This window comes from Tasmannia lanceolata, unplaced genomic scaffold, assembly GCF_043159265.1.
Source record: "Tasmannia lanceolata isolate RefF3 unplaced genomic scaffold, GAP_Taslan_0.1 ptg000006l, whole genome shotgun sequence".
Classification (NCBI taxonomy): domain Eukaryota; kingdom Viridiplantae; phylum Streptophyta; class Magnoliopsida; order Canellales; family Winteraceae; genus Tasmannia; species Tasmannia lanceolata.
The window spans coordinates 33033403-33040359 of NW_027518683.1; positions in this window are offsets into that span (position 1 = coordinate 33033403).

The following is a 6957-nucleotide window of genomic DNA, read 5'->3' on the forward strand; positions in this document are numbered from 1 at the left end:
ACATCTTAGATGTCATTGAAAGGGGATTTTCTATTCTAAGGAAATGCACTAAAAATGATGCAAAATTATTTTCATTAAATTCAAAAGCTATTATTATAATATGTTGTGGACTATGTCCCAATGCTTTTGAGAAGATTTCATCATGTTCCAATGTAAAAGATATTTAGACCAATCTTGAAAATGTTTATGAGAAAAATGATATTCTCTTTTTAAATGATAAAAATACTGTTGTTGAACAAAAAGAGAATCAACAAAAATCTTTTACAAAGGAGAATTCTTTTAAATATTCAATTTCCGATTTAGAAAAATAAATTGAAAATTTGAAATCGGAAGTTAATGATTGTTTGAAAAGAAATGAAAAATTACGTCATTTGAACAAAATCTTGATAAACAAGAATGATGATTTAATTAAACAGTGCAATATCCTTGGAAAAGAAAAGGAAAGCCTTGAAACCACAAATAAGAATTTAAATGAAGAATATAAACTTGTTTGTGAGAATGAAGAAAAATTAAAAACTAATTTATCTCAACAAACAGATTGCTTTGAAAATCAATTGAATGAGATCAAATTAGTTAATAAAGAACTCTCTATAAAGAACCAAAGAGTACAAGAAGAAAAGGACAAACATGTTTGTCATCATATGTGTAGACACCCCCATTTTGCTCCGCTTTAATCAACAAAGAAGTTAGTGTTTTTCTATCGGTTTTCCAGTGTTTCTATTTCCGTGTCCGTCTCTTATATTTTCTCGATCTTTTCGGTTATTTCCGCCATGCTTTGCATTTTTCCGCCAGGTGTTGGTAAGGGTAATTCATGAGAATCCAAGCAAGAGAGAATTTTGACCCATTTGTTAGGCCCGTATTGAGCATTTTGATTAAATTTGGATCGAACAAGTTGGCCCATGTAAGAAACATTCAAGTCATCTGTGGAGCTTACTATGGGTATTAACGATCAAATTTTATGAGAAGAGTAAGTTTGCCCAACATGGAATGGGGACCACATTGTGATGATCTAGGTCATTCCTCGATAATCCATAAGTTGATCGGTTCAGATCAGCCTATGGATATGATTTAGGAGGCACGAATAATTTAAATTGTAGACCGTCAATTGGATGCTGTGGATCAGCCCATGGAGGTGATATTTGAAGGATACAACTTGTCTATGTCGAAGCTTTCTAAATGGACAGTTTAGATCATTTTATGGAAGAGGTTGGCGGGGTACGACCTCCCGTGTTATGACCCACCAATAACTGTTTGGATTGCCATATAAGGAATGATTTAATGGGCATATCTCATTTAAATTAATGACTCGCTAATCGGATGGTTCAGATTATCCTATGGAGTGGGCCCCGCCAATTTTAAAATAATAAAAATAATAATGAGGCAAGATGCAAAATTCGGCCATACAACATGGGACCCACTTGGGGTTGATGCCGAATCCAAGGAAATGAATTCCCATTAAGTCTTGGTTTCTATCTAAAGGCCATGAAAAGAAGGCATAAAAATAACGTTGAAAATAAGGTAAGCAGCTCTCTAGTTTTGGGGAAAAGAGTGAATCAAATAAAGCTCTTGCTAAATCGATTTGAGGGAAGCAGGTTTAGCAGGCAGAGTATATATATGGGAGAAGCACCTTGAAAGAAAAGTAAGGAAAGAAACTTTCTTTGAAAGTGACATCATCGGAATTCTGTATAGGTAAGATGCCACACAAGCAGCTGGTGTTAGTGTTATTTTGGATACAAATAAAACGTGAGATATGGGAAGAATATATATTTTATAAGATGTGTTCTTTTACCTTCTTTTTTTGAGAAAGACCATAAGTGGAAGCTTGATATTATTCAATTTTTGAGGTTTCTTTTTGGTGAGGGGCAGCATTAAGGAAGTTACAAGAAGTGCATATAGGGAGTGGTTTTAGTTTGAGGAAAAAAAAAAAAAAAACCGTGGCCTTGATCGCTCCCTCGGTTTTTCCCTCTTCCCCGGACAGCTTCTGTGTTTTCCTCTCCCCTCAGAGGCCCGGTTTTGATCTCTCCTCTCATAGGCTCAGTTTTGATCTCACACAGACCCCCTCTGTTTCTCATCTCACGCAAACCACCCTTTGTTCTTCATCTCACACAGATCACCCTCTGTTGTCTTTAACCTTCCTATTCTCTCAATAAGCCCACGTGTTCTTCCATCTCTCTGGAATACTCCCACAAAACTCAAACTTCATTTCAAAGAAGAACCAGAGCGTCGGTTTCTTTTTCAAAAATAAAAAATAAAAAAAAAAACGGAGTGCCGTATCTGTTCCCATCACCTTCCCCTCTCAATCTCTCTCGATCATTCTCAACTAACACCACCCATCTCTTCCTCACTCTCCCACTTGATATCTTCTCTATATACTCACCCCTCCATCTCTCTCACTTTTTTTTTTAGCCCACCTAAAAAAAAAAAAATACGAAAAAAAACAGAGTATCGTTTATACTCTGTTTTTTTTTCTTCTTCCACCATCTCTCTCTCTCCACGTTCTGTGCTTCTCCCCATTCCCTCTCTGTTATTCCGTTCCCCTACCTCGATCTCTCCCTCCAACCTTCCCTCTGCAACAGCTTTTTTTTTTAAAAAAAAAAAAAAAGAGGAAAAACGTGGAAAAAAACAGAGCAAACCTTCTCTCTCTCCATCTAGCTCTCTCTCTCATTCTATCTCTCTTGCTCACTCTCTCTCTCTATCTCTCTCTCTCTCTCTCTCTATCTCTCTGTCTTGCTCTAACTCTCTCTCTCTCTATCTCTCGGCCTCCCTTATTCTCACCCTCTCTCTGTCGACTTTCTCCCTCTCTCTTTTGATCTTATTCTCTCATACTCTCACACTCTCTATCTCACTCATCCTTCTATCTTTCCCTCTCAAAGTCCCTCCCTATCTCTCTCCCCATCCACTTGAGAAAACAAGAAAAATAAAAGGAAAAACAAAGAAAAAAAGAAGAAGGAAGCGGAGCGGATCGAGTGGCGGCGGGATTTCTCGGACTTTCCGGCTCTCGGATTCGGCGTGGAACTCTATCACAGGTAGGTGTACTGTTCTCGAATTTTTCCGAAATTATTTGGTGTTTTTTTAGATTTTTGCATGATTTTTAAGCATTTAAATGATTTTAATTCAATATTAAATGTGTGTGCTTAAAATCATGATCTGCATGAGTTTTTGAATTCCGTTTCGTCTCGAAATTCAATACAATGTTCTACTAAAATGGAGTAAAATAACTACCGGATCGGATCGGATATTGGATCAACGGTTTTTTAGAATTTGAGTGAAGAGTGGTATTTTATTTAAAATATTGGCTGAGTAATTACGAAATTCAAAAAAATAGCCATCTCAGGACGATCTGTTTTTTGGAATTTTAAATTTTTCTTGTGTTCATCACATCAGAACAAGGTTGGAGGACGTTTTCTGGAACCGTAATTTTCTCGAAAATCGTGTTTTAAAAATAGAAAACTCTTCAAAAATATCTTTTCGACGAAGAAAAATAAAATATATACTAAACGAATTCCAAAATTAATGAAATTTCGTAGGAAAATAATATAATGCTGATACATTCTACCATGAATTTTTGAGAATTTTTGGAATTGGTTTGGTATATTATTTTATGCTTTCTTTGAAAATTATCAGATTTTGGGAGAATTTTTACAAATATCAGATCACAGATAAAATTCCCAAAATTTTTACAGTAGTCTTATATTCCATATTTCTAGTTGCTATAAAATGTTCAAGTGATTTAGATCTTGTTTCATATGGGATGTATTGTTAATTCATAATCTTGTCTGAACATTAAAAAATCTGAAACTGATAGTAAATGGTTTCCAAAATTAATGAAAATCTCACAGCATGCTATTTTTACTTATATCTTGTTACTGTAGAAATTTCATTGAATTTAGATTCCTATTTCTAGTAGTTTCTGTGTTATTTTTGTAATCTGATCAATTAATTGTTAAATCAAAATTAAATATGAGCTTAATGTAAAAATCTGTAAAAATCTTCCAGTAAGCTACATCTCATCATATCTTGCTGCTGTAGAAGTTTCAATTCATATGATTAAAATTGATAAATTCTATTGAAAATTCGAAATTAATTAAAAATCAATTTAAAGCTTCTAAAAGAACCTTAAAATTCTGTCACATGTTCACTCCTCAATTCATTGAAACGGAAATTTTAGGATCTTTAGATTTTTCTGGAAAAATGGCCAGTGCATCCATAATCGTATCCCTATTGCACTCGATCTTTGACAATTTGAATATTTAAGCTATAGCATGTTGTTGGCTTCGAGGTTACTGTCCACGGAAATCCTGAGATATGCCAGGCAATAAGATGCTATAACCTAAGTATTAAATTGCACAAGGAAAGAGCGCAAGATTCCCTTCCTTGGATGCCATTCTGGGCTGAAATTGGTGAACCCTAGAACCATTGGTATTCCTTAATTGTCCATAAACTGAAAATCCTTAAAATCTGAAATTCATTAACTTCAAGAATTGAAATCGATTCATTTCGTGTCTCTCGGAACCATCGGATTATGGTTTCCGTCGTAAGAACCATTAGAGCCCAATTTAGGAACACTGGTGTCGTGTCGTGTCGTGTCCTAAGTTTTAGGGAGTCTTAGAGTTAGGAGTCCAGCCTCATCACGGACGTGTGCTATTTATAACAACCGTGCCATAGGTCTAGTTACATTAGTCGCCCAATCTTTCCCTAGGACAAGCCTAGTAAACTAGGATGTAGGCTAACCTGCATTAGTCTAAGGAACAACTTGCATTTAGATAAGAATCATATAGCATCTTAGATGAAATCCTAAGATAATAAAATCCTCAACTTGAATTAAATAACTCCTCTTAAAACTGTTGAAACAGTCAAATCCGTCTAGGTCGGTGTCTTAGTTGAGTTAGGCATATGTAGCTTAGCTTAGGTGCACCGAACTACGTCGACTCTGATCCCAGTGAGGCTTGGGTACGTAGGCAGCTTGGATGTCTGATGGCATACCAACCGCGAGTCGGCACCACAACAAATTGTGGTGTTTTGTATATTAATTTTCTTGTAAATACTTAATCAAATCACTTAGGATTTTTCATGAAATTAGAATTTTAGGAGAACTTTCACTTAGATTGAATCCAGACAAATTAAGAAATCAAGATACACATTTAGGATTCACATTGAAATTAGATCATAGGATGCATGTCCCGTAGTTAGCACATTAATAGAGAGTTGAATGAGCCATTTAAAATAAATTTAAAAGAGTTAGCTTTTGGAATCGAAGACCGATTATCGGGCAGGAATGGTGCATGTGGTGGATAACTCCCCATACCTTCCATTCTTGTAACCAGGTAGCGAGTCTAGATTTCTGGTTAATTACGAGTCCTAGATCCCACATCTAGGTGGCGACTCTGTCAGTCTCTTTTGTGTGGAATTCGGATTGCCTTAGTGATCCCAAGTTCACATAAAAGATGAATTAAAATCAATAATTAAAATGCACACGCCAATCGCGTGGGTACGAGAGACCAAGAGAGAGCGTGGTGGCTCGCGCCCCACCCCTCTCGCGGGATCGGGTCCCACAATATGTATTCTTGTGATTCTAGTTGCTCTTCATCTACCCATACTTATTCATGTTCATATTGTGATAGATTAGGGCTTCACAAATCTAGCTGTAGGCTTAGATTTGTGAAATCAAGCAAGTTTGTATGGATAAAAAAAGATACACTCCCACACACAAACTTGATTGGAACCAAATGGATTTGGGTTCCAAAATCTCCCACTCAACTTATTATTTAAAATTATTAATATATGGGGTTATGCTTAAATTGTTATATCATATGAATTCTATCTAGATACTATTTCAATAGTGCATTCATTGTATGTAGATCATTCGCGCTTTAATGACATATCATTTTATAATCAAGCATTGATACATATCATTAGTTATGTATTTAATAGAATGTATTCTTGCTTATTGGGCTTCATGATTATATCATATATCTCATAGTCTATGTAGAAAACAATAAACTACTTTTCTAGACTATGCTTGTGCTTTATTAAAAATCTTTTTAGAAAAATCAATCTAAGTGCTAAAACACACATATATGCACTTAGCATCCACAACTAGAAGAGCTAACATGTCAAGCATTGCTAGATATAGATCAACATGTATCATATTGTGTATCTAGCAAAATTCATTTAGTGCATCCACAAAGAACTTCATTGAAAACATATGTCGATTCATCCATTCGAGCTTAAATGATAGGAAATTAGAAATGAATTTTTAGGAGTCCTCATATTGTCTTGGGATCGAGTTTACACGTTCATTAGAATCCCATAAATGCAAGAAAAATAGGAGAAAATCGACTTGTCCACAAAATCCCTTGAAAAATATCAAGAAATTAAAAACAGGGATGTGGCGGTCGACCGAGCCTCGGAGGGCGACCGTGGAAGGCAATCTGGACAAAAATAAAAAGGAAAATAGATTTGTCTCGGCAGACGACCGCGGTAACCGATGGTCGTGAGTGAAAAATAAAAATGGACAGTAGCATCACGGCGGGCGACCGCGATAGCCCGGTCGACCCAACGATCGAAAACGGCTTTTAAAGGGCTTCCGCCGTTTCATTTTTTCACTCCTACCATTTGTTTTTCTCTTAGGATTTTTGCTCATCTTCATCTCTAAATCAATTCTCAGTGCCAAAGCTTTAAGATTAAAGGGTTCTAGTGAGTTATCTTCCATTTCCTCCTCTTATTCTCTCACTTTCTCTTTTCCATTTCTCATTCTCCTTCTCTCTTCTTAGTTTCTCTCCATTAAATCGTTCCATTGTTCTTGTTCTTCATTTCCCTTACCATACCCCCACTAATCTCTCATCTTCTTTGCATTTTCATCTCTTCATTTCATTTTTCGTCTCTCATCTCTGTTTCCCCTTTTTTTTTTCTCTCACAAAATCCGAACCCTAAAATGGAATCCTCAAGAAGGAAAAT